General features: G+C 19.4%; 1 protein-coding gene across 1 annotated transcript in view; it reads right to left on the bottom strand.

The window, feature by feature from the left end:
* The window catches only part of LOC134542265 (retinol dehydrogenase 12-like), a 100117-nt gene that overhangs the window by 53589 nt on the left and 34028 nt on the right, over positions 1–12500 (bottom strand). The gene's annotated exons all lie outside the window — the stretch shown is intronic.

The raw sequence follows: 12500 nt of genomic DNA on the forward strand, positions 1-12500 counted from the left end.
AGTTTTAAGTTAAGTTAAGTTTTAAGTTAAGTTAAGTCTTTAAGTTAAGTTAAGTTTTAAGTTAAGTTAAGTTTTAAGTTAAGTTAAGTTTTAAGTTAAGTTAAGTTTTAAGTTAAGTTAAGTTTTAAGTTAAGTTAAGTTTTAAGTTAAGTTAAGTTTTAAGTTAAGTTAAGTTTTAAGTTAAGTTAAGTTTAAGTTAAGTTAAGTTTTTAAGTTAAGTTAAGTTTTAAGTTAAGTTAAGTTTTAAGTTAAGTTAAGTTTTAAGTTAAGTTAAGTTTTAAGTTAAGTTAATTTAAGTTAAGTTAAGTTTTAAGTTAAGTTAAGTTTTAAGTTAAGTTAAGTTTTAAGTTAAGTTAAGTTTTAAGTTAAGTTAAGTTTTAAGTTAAGTTAAGTTTTAAGTTAAGTTAAGTTTTAAGTTAAGTTAAGTTTTAAGTTAAGTTAAGTTTTAAGTTAAGTTAAGTTTTAAGTTAAGTTAAGTTTTAAGTTAAGTTAAGTTTTAAGTTAAGTTAAGTTTTAAGTTAAGTTAAGTTTTAAGTTAAGTTAAGTTTTAAGTTAAGTTAAGTTTTAAGTTAAGTTAAGTTTTTAAGTTAAGTTAAGTTTTAAGTTAAGTTAAGTTTTAAGTTAAGTTAAGTTTTAAGTTAAGTAGTTAAGTAAGTTAAGTTTTAAGTTAAGTTAAGTTTTAAGTTAAGTTAAGTTTTAAGTTAAGTTAAGTTTTAAGTTAAGTTAAGTTTTAAGTTAAGTTAAGTTTTAAGTTAAGTTAAGTTTTAAGTTAAGTTAAGTTTTAAGTTAAGTTAAGTTTTAAGTTAAGTTAAGTTTTAAGTTAAGTTAAGTTTTAAGTTAAGTTAAGTTTTAAGTTAAGTTAAGTTTTAAGTTAAGTTAAGTTTTAAGTTAAGTTAAGTTTTAAGTTAAGTTAAGTTTTAAGTTAAGTTAAGTTTTAAGTTAAGTTAAGTTTTAAGTTAAGTTAAGTTTTAAGTTAAGTTAAGTTTTAAGTTAAGTTAAGTTTTAAGTTAAGTTAAGTTTTAAGTTAAGTTAAGTTTTAAGTTAAGTTAAGTTTTAAGTTAAGTTAAGTTTTAAGTTAAGTTAAGTTTTAAGTTAAGTTAAGTTTTAAGTTAAGTTAAGTTTTAAGTTAAGTTAAGTTTTAAGTTAAGTTAAGTTTTAAGTTAAGTTAAGTTTTAAGTTAAGTTAAGTTTTAAGTTAAGTTAAGTTTTAAGTTAAGTTAAGTTTTAAGTTAAGTTAAGTTTTAAGTTAAGTTAAGTTTTAAGTTAAGTTAAGTTTTAAGTTAAGTTAAGTTTTAAGTTAAGTTAAGTTTTAAGTTAAGTTAAGTTTTAAGTTAAGTTAAGTTTTAAGTTAAGTTAAGTTTTAAGTTAAGTTAAGTTTTAAGTTAAGTTAAGTTTTAAGTTAAGTTAAGTTTTAAGTTAAGTTAAGTTTTAAGTTAAGTTAAGTTTTAAGTTAAGTTAAGTTTTAAGTTAAGTTAAGTTTTAAGTTAAGTTAAGTTTTAAGTTAAGTTAAGTTTTAAGTTAAGTTAAGTTTTAAGTTAAGTTAAGTTTTAAGTTAAGTTAAGTTTTAAGTTAAGTTAAGTTTTAAGTTAAGTTAAGTTTAAGTTAAGTTAAGTTTTAAGTTAAGTTAAGTTTTAAGTTAAGTTAAGTTTTAAGTTAAGTTAAGTTTTAAGTTAAGTTAAGTTTTAAGTTAAGTTAAGTTTTAAGTTAAGTTAAGTTTTAAGTTAAGTTAAGTTTTAAGTTAAGTTAAGTTTTAAGTTAAGTTAAGTTTTAAGTTAAGTTAAGTTTTAAGTTAAGTTAAGTTTTAAGTTAAGTTAAGTTTAAGTTAAGTTAAGTTTAAGTTAAGTTAAGTTTAAGTTAAGTTAAGTTTTAAGTTAAGTTAAGTTTTAAGTTAAGTTAAGTTTTAAGTTAAGTTAAGTTAAGTTAAGTTAAGTTTTAAGTTAAGTTAAGTTAAGTTAAGTTAAGTTTTAAGTTAAGTTTAAGTTTAAGTTAAGTTAAGTTTTAAGTTAAGTTAAGTTAAGTTAAGTTAAGTTAAGTTAGTTAAGTTAAGTTAGTAAGTTAGTTAAGTTAAGTTAAGTTAAGTTAAGTTAAGTTAAGTTAAGTTAAGTTAAGTTAAGTTAAGTTAAGTTAAGTTAAGTTAAGTTAAGTTAAGTTAAGTTAAGTTAAGTTAAGTTAAGTTAAGTTAAGTTAAGTTAAGTTAAGTTAAGTTAAGTTAAGTTAAGTTAAGTTAAGTTAAGTTAAGTTAGTTAAGTTAAGTTAAGTTAAGTTAAGTTAAGTTAAGTTAAGTTAAGTTAAGTTAAGTTAAGTTTAAGTTAAGTTAAGTTAAGTTAAGTTAAGTTAAGTTAAGTTAAGTTAAGTTAAGTTAAGTTAAGTTAAGTTAAGTTAAGTTAAGTTAAGTTAAGTTAAGTTAAGTTAAGTTAAGTTAAGTTAAGTTAAGTTAAGTTAAGTTAAGTTAAGTTAAGTTAAGTTAAGTTAAGTTAAGTTAAGTTAAGTTTAAGTTAAGTTAAGTAAGTTAAGTTAAGTTAGTTAAGTTAAGTTAAGTTAAGTTAAGTTAAGTTAAGTTAAGTTAAGTTAAGTTAAGTTAAGTTAAGTTAAGTTAAGTTAAGTTAAGTTAAGTTAAGTTAAGTTAAGTTAAGTTAAGTTAAGTTAAGTTAAGTTAAGTTAAGTTAAGTTAAGTTAAGTTAAGTTAAGTTAAGTTAAGTTAAGTTAAGTTAAGTTAGTTAAGTTAAGTTAAGTTAAGTTAAGTTAAGTTAAGTTAGTTAAGTTAAGTTAAGTTAAGTTAAGTTAAGTTAAGTTAAGTTAAGTTAAGTTAAGTTAAGTTAAGTTAAGTTAAGTTAAGTTAAGTTAAGTTAAGTTAAGTTAAGTTAAGTTAAGTTAAGTTAAGTAGTTAAGTTAAGTTAAGTTAAGTTAAGTTAAGTTAAGTTAAGTAAGTTAAGTTAAGTTAAGTTAAGTTAAGTTAAGTTAAGTTAAGTTAGTTAAGTTAAGTTAAGTTAAGTTAAGTTAAGTTAAGTTAAGTTAAGTTAAGTTAAGTTAAGTTAAGTTAAGTTAAGTTAAGTTAAGTTAAGTTAAGTTAAGTTAAGTTAAGTTAAGTTAAGTTAAGTTAAGTTAAGTTAAGTTAAGTTAAGTTAAGTTAAGTTAAGTTAAGTTAAGTAAGTTAAGTTAAGTTAAGTTAGTTAAGTTAAGTTAAGTTAAGTTAAGTTAAGTTAAGTTAAGTTAAGTTAAGTTAAGTTAAGTTAAGTTAAGTTAAGTAAGTTAAGTTAAGTTAAGTTAAGTTAAGTTAAGTTAAGTTAAGTTAAGTTAAGTTAAGTTAAGTTAAGTTAAGTTAAGTTAAGTTAGTTAAGTTAAGTTAAGTTAAGTTAAGTTAAGTTAAGTTAAGTTAAGTTAAGTTAAGTTAAGTTAGTTAAGTTAAGTTAAGTTAAGTTAAGTTAAGTTAAGTTAAGTTAAGTTAAGTTAAGTTAAGTTAAGTAAGTTAAGTTAAGTTAAGTTAAGTTAAGTTAAGTTAAGTTAAGTTAAGTTAAGTTAAGTTAAGTTAAGTTAAGTTAAGTTAAGTTAGTAAGTTAAGTTAAGTTAAGTTAAGTTAAGTTAAGTTAAGTTAAGTTAAGTTAAGTTAAGTTAAGTTAAGTTAAGTTAAGTTAAGTTAAGTTAAGTTAAGTTAAGTTAAGTTAAGTTAAGTTAAGTTATTAAGTTAAGTTAAGTTAAGTTAAGTTAAGTTAAGTAAGTTAAGTTAAGTTAAGTTAAGTTAAGTTAAGTTAAGTTAAGTTAAGTTAAGTTAAGTTAAGTTAAGTTAAGTTAAGTTAAGTTAAGTTAAGTTAAGTTAAGTTAAGTTAAGTTAAGTTAAGTTAAGTTAAGTTAAGTTAAGTTAAGTTAAGTTAAGTTAAGTAAGTTAAGTTAAGTTAAGTTAAGTTAAGTTAAGTTAAGTTAAGTTAAGTTAAGTTAAGTTAAGTTAAGTTAAGTTAGTTAAGTTAAGTTAAGTTAAGTTAAGTTAAGTTAAGTTAAGTTAAGTTAAGTTAAGTTAAGTTAAGTTAAGTTAAGTTAAGTTAAGTTAAGTTAAGTTAATTAGTTAAGTAAGTTAAGTTAAGTTAGTTAAGTTAAGTTAAGTTAAGTTAAGTTAAGTTAAGTTAAGTTAAGTTAAGTTAAGTTAAGTTAAGTTAAGTTAAGTTAAGTTAAGTTAAGTTAAGTTAAGTTAAGTTAAGTTAAGTTAGTTAAGTTAAGTTAAGTTAAGTTAAGTTAAGTTAAGTTAAGTTAAGTTAAGTTAAGTTAAGTTAAGTTAAGTTAAGTTAGTTAAGTTAAGTTAAGTTAAGTTAAGTTAAGTTAGTTAAGTTAAGTTAAGTTAAGTTAAGTTAAGTTAAGTTAAGTTAAGTTAAGTTAAGTTAAGTTAAGTTAAGTTAAGTTAAGTTAAGTTAGTTAAGTTAAGTTAAGTTAAGTTAAGTTAAGTTAAGTTAAGTTAAGTTAAGTTAAGTTAAGTTAGTTAAGTTAAGTTAAGTTAAGTTAAGTTAAGTTAAGTTAAGTTAAGTTAAGTTAAGTTAAGTTAAGTTAAGTTAAGTTAAGTTAAGTTAAGTTAAGTTAGTTAAGTTAAGTTAAGTTAAGTTAAGTTAAGTTAAGTTAAGTTAAGTTAAGTTAAGTTAAGTTAAGTTAAGTTAAGTTAAGTTAAGTTAAGTTAAGTTAAGTTAAGTTAAGTTAAGTTAAGTTAAGTTAAGTTAAGTTAAGTTAAGTTAAGTTAAGTTAAGTTAAGTTAAGTTAAGTTAAGTTAAGTTAAGTTAAGTTAAGTTAAGTTAAGTTAAGTTAAGTTAAGTTAAGTTAAGTTAAGTTAAGTTAAGTTAAGTTAAGTTAAGTTAAGTTAAGTTAAGTTAAGTTAAGTTAAGTTAAGTTAAGTTAAGTTAAGTTAAGTTAAGTTAAGTTAAGTTAAGTTAAGTTAAGTTAAGTTAAGTTAAGTTAAGTTAAGTTAAGTTAAGTTAAGTTAAGTTAAGTTAAGTTAAGTTAAGTTAAGTAAGTTAAGTTAAGTTAAGTTAAGTTAAGTTAAGTTAAGTTAAGTTAAGTTAAGTTAAGTTAAGTTAAGTTAAGTTAAGTTAAGTTAAGTTAAGTTAAGTTAAGTTAAGTTAAGTTAAGTTAAGTTAAGTTAAGTTAAGTTAAGTTAAGTTAAGTTAAGTTAAGTTAAGTTAAGTTAAGTTAAGTTAAGTTAAGTTAAGTTAAGTTAAGTTAAGTTAAGTTAAGTTAAGTTAAGTTAAGTTAAGTTAAGTTAAGTTAAGTTAAGTTAAGTTAAGTTAAGTTAAGTTAAGTTAAGTTAAGTTAAGTTAAGTTAAGTTAAGTTAAGTTAAGTTAAGTTAAGTTAAGTTAAGTTAAGTTAAGTTAAGTTAAGTTAAGTTAAGTTAAGTTAAGTTAAGTTAAGTTAAGTTAAGTTAAGTTAAGTTAAGTTAAGTTAAGTTAAGTTAAGTTAAGTTAAGTTAAGTTAAGTTAAGTTAAGTTAAGTTAAGTTAAGTTAAGTTAAGTTAAGTTAAGTTAAGTTAAGTTAAGTTAAGTTAAGTTAAGTTAAGTTAAGTTAAGTTAAGTTAAGTTAAGTTAAGTTAAGTTAAGTTAAGTTAAGTTAAGTTAAGTTAAGTTAAGTTAAGTTAAGTTAAGTTAAGTTAAGTTAAGTTAAGTTAAGTTAAGTTAAGTTAAGTTAAGTTAAGTTAAGTTAAGTTAAGTTAAGTTAAGTTAAGTTAAGTTAAGTTAAGTTAAGTTAAGTTAAGTTAAGTTAAGTTAAGTTAAGTTAAGTTAAGTTAAGTTAAGTTAAGTTAAGTTAAGTTAAGTTAAGTTAAGTTAAGTTAAGTTAAGTTAAGTTAAGTTAAGTTAAGTTAAGTTAAGTTAAGTTAAGTTAAGTTAAGTTAAGTTAAGTTAAGTTAAGTTAAGTTAAGTTAAGTTAAGTTAAGTTAAGTTAAGTTAAGTTAAGTTAAGTTAAGTTAAGTTAAGTTAAGTTAAGTTAAGTTAAGTTAAGTTAAGTTAAGTTAAGTTAAGTTAAGTTAAGTTAAGTTAAGTTAAGTTAAGTTAAGTTAAGTTAAGTTAAGTTAAGTTAAGTTAAGTTAAGTTAAGTTAAGTTAAGTTAAGTTAAGTTAAGTTAAGTTAAGTTAAGTTAAGTTAAGTTAAGTTAAGTTAAGTTAAGTTAAGTTAAGTTAAGTTAAGTTAAGTTAAGTTAAGTTAAGTTAAGTTAAGTTAAGTTAAGTTAAGTTAAGTTAAGTTAAGTTAAGTTAAGTTAAGTTAAGTTAAGTTAAGTTAAGTTAAGTTAAGTTAAGTTAAGTTAAGTTAAGTTAAGTTAAGTTAAGTTAAGTTAAGTTAAGTTAAGTTAAGTTAAGTTAAGTTAAGTTAAGTTAAGTTAAGTTAAGTTAAGTTAAGTTAAGTTAAGTTAAGTTAAGTTAAGTTAAGTTAAGTTAAGTTAAGTTAAGTTAAGTTAAGTTAAGTTAAGTTAAGTTAAGTTAAGTTAAGTTAAGTTAAGTTAAGTTAAGTTAAGTTAAGTTAAGTTAAGTTAAGTTAAGTTAAGTTAAGTTAAGTTAAGTTAAGTTAAGTTAAGTTAAGTTAAGTTAAGTTAAGTTAAGTTAAGTTAAGTTAAGTTAAGTTAAGTTAAGTTAAGTTAAGTTAAGTTAAGTTAAGTTAAGTTAAGTTAAGTTAAGTTAAGTTAAGTTAAGTTAAGTTAAGTTAAGTTAAGTTAAGTTAAGTTAAGTTAAGTTAAGTTAAGTTAAGTTAAGTTAAGTTAAGTTAAGTTAAGTTAAGTTAAGTTAAGTTAAGTTAAGTTAAGTTAAGTTAAGTTAAGTTAAGTTAAGTTAAGTTAAGTTAAGTTAAGTTAAGTTAAGTTAAGTTAAGTTAAGTTAAGTTAAGTTAAGTTAAGTTAAGTTAAGTTAAGTTAAGTTAAGTTAAGTTAAGTTAAGTTAAGTTAAGTTAAGTTAAGTTAAGTTAAGTTAAGTTAAGTTAAGTTAAGTTAAGTTAAGTTAAGTTAAGTTAAGTTAAGTTAAGTTAAGTTAAGTTAAGTTAAGTTAAGTTAAGTTAAGTTAAGTTAAGTTAAGTTAAGTTAAGTTAAGTTAAGTTAAGTTAAGTTAAGTTAAGTTAAGTTAAGTTAAGTTAAGTTAAGTTAAGTTAAGTTAAGTTAAGTTAAGTTAAGTTAAGTTAAGTTAAGTTAAGTTAAGTTAAGTTAAGTTAAGTTAAGTTAAGTTAAGTTAAGTTAAGTTAAGTTAAGTTAAGTTAAGTTAAGTTAAGTTAAGTTAAGTTAAGTTAAGTTAAGTTAAGTTAAGTTAAGTTAAGTTAAGTTAAGTTAAGTTAAGTTAAGTTAAGTTAAGTTAAGTTAAGTTAAGTTAAGTTAAGTTAAGTTAAGTTAAGTTAAGTTAAGTTAAGTTAAGTTAAGTTAAGTTAAGTTAAGTTAAGTTAAGTTAAGTTAAGTTAAGTTAAGTTAAGTTAAGTTAAGTTAAGTTAAGTTAAGTTAAGTTAAGTTAAGTTAAGTTAAGTTAAGTTAAGTTAAGTTAAGTTAAGTTAAGTTAAGTTAAGTTAAGTTAAGTTAAGTTAAGTTAAGTTAAGTTAAGTTAAGTTAAGTTAAGTTAAGTTAAGTTAAGTTAAGTTAAGTTAAGTTAAGTTAAGTTAAGTTAAGTTAAGTTAAGTTAAGTTAAGTTAAGTTAAGTTAAGTTAAGTTAAGTTAAGTTAAGTTAAGTTAAGTTAAGTTAAGTTAAGTTAAGTTAAGTTAAGTTAAGTTAAGTTAAGTTAAGTTAAGTTAAGTTAAGTTAAGTTAAGTTAAGTTAAGTTAAGTTAAGTTAAGTTAAGTTAAGTTAAGTTAAGTTAAGTTAAGTTAAGTTAAGTTAAGTTAAGTTAAGTTAAGTTAAGTTAAGTTAAGTTAAGTTAAGTTAAGTTAAGTTAAGTTAAGTTAAGTTAAGTTAAGTTAAGTTAAGTTAAGTTAAGTTAAGTTAAGTTAAGTTAAGTTAAGTTAAGTTAAGTTAAGTTAAGTTAAGTTAAGTTAAGTTAAGTTAAGTTAAGTTAAGTTAAGTTAAGTTAAGTTAAGTTAAGTTAAGTTAAGTTAAGTTAAGTTAAGTTAAGTTAAGTTAAGTTAAGTTAAGTTAAGTTAAGTTAAGTTAAGTTAAGTTAAGTTAAGTTAAGTTAAGTTAAGTTAAGTTAAGTTAAGTTAAGTTAAGTTAAGTTAAGTTAAGTTAAGTTAAGTTAAGTTAAGTTAAGTTAAGTTAAGTTAAGTTAAGTGTTAAGTTAAGTTAAGTTAAGTTAAGTTAAGTTAAGTTAAGTTAAGTTAAGTTAAGTTAAGTTAAGTTAAGTTAAGTTAAGTTAAGTTAAGTTAAGTTAAGTTAAGTTAAGTTAAGTTAAGTTAAGTTAAGTTAAGTTAAGTTAAGTTAAGTTAAGTTAAGTTAAGTTAAGTTAAGTTAAGTTAAGTTAAGTTAAGTTAAGTTAAGTTAAGTTAAGTTAAGTTAAGTTAAGTTAAGTTAAGTTAAGTTAAGTTAAGTTAAGTTAAGTTAAGTTAAGTTAAGTTAAGTTAAGTTAAGTTAAGTTAAGTTAAGTTAAGTTAAGTTAAGTTAAGTTAAGTTAAGTTAAGTTAAGTTAAGTTAAGTTAAGTTAAGTTAAGTTAAGTTAAGTTAAGTTAAGTTAAGTTAAGTTAAGTTAAGTTAAGTTAAGTTAAGTTAAGTTAAGTTAAGTTAAGTTAAGTTAAGTTAAGTTAAGTTAAGTTAAGTTAAGTTAAGTTAAGTTAAGTTAAGTTAAGTTAAGTTAAGTTAAGTTAAGTTAAGTTAAGTTAAGTTAAGTTAAGTTAAGTTAAGTTAAGTTAAGTTAAGTTAAGTTAAGTTAAGTTAAGTTAAGTTAAGTTAAGTTAAGTTAAGTTAAGTTAAGTTAAGTTAAGTTAAGTTAAGTTAAGTTAAGTTAAGTTAAGTTAAGTTAAGTTAAGTTAAGTTAAGTTAAGTTAAGTTAAGTTAAGTTAAGTTAAGTTAAGTTAAGTTAAGTTAAGTTAAGTTAAGTTAAGTTAAGTTAAGTTAAGTTAAGTTAAGTTAAGTTAAGTTAAGTTAAGTTAAGTTAAGTTAAGTTAAGTTAAGTTAAGTTAAGTTAAGTTAAGTTAAGTTAAGTTAAGTTAAGTTAAGTTAAGTTAAGTTAAGTTAAGTTAAGTTAAGTTAAGTTAAGTTAAGTTAAGTTAAGTTAAGTTAAGTTAAGTTAAGTTAAGTTAAGTTAAGTTAAGTTAAGTTAAGTTAAGTTAAGTTAAGTTAAGTTAAGTTAAGTTAAGTTAAGTTAAGTTAAGTTAAGTTAAGTTAAGTTAAGTTAAGTTAAGTTAAGTTAAGTTAAGTTAAGTTAAGTTAAGTTAAGTTAAGTTAAGTTAAGTTAAGTTAAGTTAAGTTAAGTTAAGTTAAGTTAAGTTAAGTTAAGTTAAGTTAAGTTAAGTTAAGTTAAGTTAAGTTAAGTTAAGTTAAGTTAAGTTAAGTTAAGTTAAGTTAAGTTAAGTTAAGTTAAGTTAAGTTAAGTTAAGTTAAGTTAAGTTAAGTTAAGTTAAGTTAAGTTAAGTTAAGTTAAGTTAAGTTAAGTTAAGTTAAGTTAAGTTAAGTTAAGTTAAGTTAAGTTAAGTTAAGTTAAGTTAAGTTAAGTTAAGTTAAGTTAAGTTAAGTTAAGTTAAGTTAAGTTAAGTTAAGTTAAGTTAAGTTAAGTTAAGTTAAGTTAAGTTAAGTTAAGTTAAGTTAAGTTAAGTTAAGTTAAGTTAAGTTAAGTTAAGTTAAGTTAAGTTAAGTTAAGTTAAGTTAAGTTAAGTTAAGTTAAGTTAAGTTAAGTTAAGTTAAGTTAAGTTAAGTTAAGTTAAGTTAAGTTAAGTTAAGTTAAGTTAAGTTAAGTTAAGTTAAGTTAAGTTAAGTTAAGTTAAGTTAAGTTAAGTTAAGTTAAGTTAAGTTAAGTTAAGTTAAGTTAAGTTAAGTTAAGTTAAGTTAAGTTAAGTTAAGTTAAGTTAAGTTAAGTTAAGTTAAGTTAAGTTAAGTTAAGTTAAGTTAAGTTAAGTTAAGTTAAGTTAAGTTAAGTTAAGTTAAGTTAAGTTAAGTTAAGTTAAGTTAAGTTTAAGTTAAGTTAAGTTAAGTTAAGTTAAGTTAAGTTAAGTTAAGTTAAGTTAAGTTAAGTTAAGTTAAGTTAAGTTAAGTTAAGTTAAGTTAAGTTAAGTTAAGTTAAGTTAAGTTAAGTTAAGTTAAGTTAAGTTAAGTTAAGTTAAGTTAAGTTAAGTTAAGTTAAGTTAAGTTAAGTTAAGTTAAGTTAAGTTAAGTTAAGTTAAGTTAAGTTAAGTTAAGTTAAGTTAAGTTAAGTTAAGTTAAGTTAAGTTAAGTTAAGTTAAGTTAAGTTAAGTTAAGTTAAGTTAAGTTAAGTTAAGTTAAGTTAAGTTAAGTTAAGTTAAGTTAAGTTAAGTTAAGTTAAGTTAAGTTAAGTTAAGTTAAGTTAAGTTAAGTTAAGTTAAGTTAAGTTAAGTTAAGTTAAGTTAAGTTAAGTTAAGTTAAGTTAAGTTAAGTTAAGTTAAGTTAAGTTAAGTTAAGTTAAGTTAAGTTAAGTTAAGTTAAGTTAAGTTAAGTTAAGTTAAGTTAAGTTAAGTTAAGTTAAGTTAAGTTAAGTTAAGTTAAGTTAAGTTAAGTTAAGTTAAGTTAAGTTAAGTTAAGTTAAGTTAAGTTAAGTTAAGTTAAGTTAAGTTAAGTTAAGTTAAGTTAAGTTAAGTTAAGTTAAGTTAAGTTAAGTTAAGTTAAGTTAAGTTAAGTTAAGTTAAGTTAAGTTAAGTTAAGTTAAGTTAAGTTAAGTTAAGTTAAGTTAAGTTAAGTTAAGTTAAGTTAAGTTAAGTTAAGTTAAGTTTAAGTTAAGTTAAGTTAAGTTAAGTTAAGTTAAGTTAAGTTAAGTTAAGTTAAGTTAAGTTAAGTTAAGTTAAGTTAAGTTAAGTTAAGTTAAGTTAAGTTAAGTTAAGTTAAGTTAAGTTAAGTTAAGTTAAGTTAAGTTAAGTTAAGTTAAGTTAAGTTAAGTTAAGTTAAGTTAAGTTAAGTTAAGTTAAGTTAAGTTAAGTTAAGTTAAGTTAAGTTAAGTTAAGTTAAGTTAAGTTAAGTTAAGTTAAGTTAAGTTAAGTTAAGTTAAGTTAAGTTAAGTTAAGTTAAGTTAAGTTAAGTTAAGTTAAGTTAAGTTAAGTTAAGTTAAGTTAAGTTAAGTTAAGTTAAGTTAAGTTAAGTTAAGTTTAAGTTAAGTTAAGTTTAAGTTAAGTTAAGTTTTAAGTTAAGTTAAGTTAAGTTTTAAGTTAAGTTAAGTTTTAAGTTAAGTTAAGTTTTAAGTTAAGTTAAGTTTTAAGTTAAGTTAAGTTTTAAGTTAAGTTAAGTTTTAAGTTAAGTTAAGTTTTAAGTTAAGTTAAGTTTTAAGTTAAGTTAAGTTTTAAGTTAAGTTAAGTTTTAAGTTAAGTTAAGTTTTAAGTTAAGTTAAGTTTTAAGTTAAGTTAAGTTTTAAGTTAAGTTAAGTTTTAAGTTAAGTTAAGTTTTAAGTTAAGTTAAGTTTTAAGTTAAGTTAAGTTTTAAGTTAAGTTAAGTTTTAAGTTAAGTTAAGTTTTAAGTTAAGTTAAGTTTTAAGTTAAGTTAAGTTTTAAGTTAAGTTAAGTTTTAAGTTAAGTTAAGTTTTAAGTTAAGTTAAGTTTTAAGTTAAGTTAAGTTTTAAGTTAAGTTAAGTTTTAAGTTAAGTTAAGTTTTAAGTTAAGTTAAGTTTTAAGTTAAGTTAAGTTTTAAGTTAAGTTAAGTTTTAAGTTAAGTTAAGTTTTAAGTTAAGTTAAGTTTTAAGTTAAGTTAAGTTTTAAGTTAAGTTAAGTTTTAAGTTAAGTTAAGTTTTAAGTTAAGTTAAGTTTTAAGTTAAGTTAAGTTTTAAGTTAAGTTAAGTTTTAAGTTAAGTTAAGTTTTAAGTTAAGTTAAGTTTTAAGTTAAGTTAAGTTTTAAGTTAAGTTAAGTTTTAAGTTAAGTTAAGTTTTAAGTTAAGTTAAGTTTTAAGTTAAGTTAAGTTTTAAGTTAAGTTAAGTTTTAAGTTAAGTTAAGTTTTAAGTTAAGTTAAGTTTTAAGTTAAGTTAAGTTTTAAGTTAAGTTAAGTTTTAAGTTAAGTTAAGTTTTAAGTTAAGTTAAGTTTTAAGTTAAGTTAAGTTTTAAGTTAAGTTAAGTTTTAAGTTAAGTTAAGTTTTAAGTTAAGTTAAGTTTTAAGTTAAGTTAAGTTTTAAGTTAAGTTAAGTTTTAAGTTAAGTTAAGTTTTAAGTTAAGTTAAGTTTTAAGTTAAGTTAAGTTTTAAGTTAAGTTAAGTTTTAAGTTAAGTTAAGTTTTAAGTTAAGTTAAGTTTTAAGTTAAGTTAAGTTTTAAGTTAAGTTAAGTTTTAAGTTAAGTTAAGTTTTAAGTTAAGTTAAGTTTTAAGTTAAGTTAAGTTTTAAGTTAAGTTAAGTTTTAAGTTAAGTTAAGTTTTAAGTTAAGTTAAGTTTTAAGTTAAGTTAAGTTTTAAGTTAAGTTAAGTTTTAAGTTAAGTTAAGTTTTAAGTTAAGTTAAG

Source organism: Bacillus rossius, assembly GCF_032445375.1.
Source record: "Bacillus rossius redtenbacheri isolate Brsri chromosome 4 unlocalized genomic scaffold, Brsri_v3 Brsri_v3_scf4_2, whole genome shotgun sequence".
Taxonomy (NCBI): domain Eukaryota; kingdom Metazoa; phylum Arthropoda; class Insecta; order Phasmatodea; family Bacillidae; genus Bacillus; species Bacillus rossius.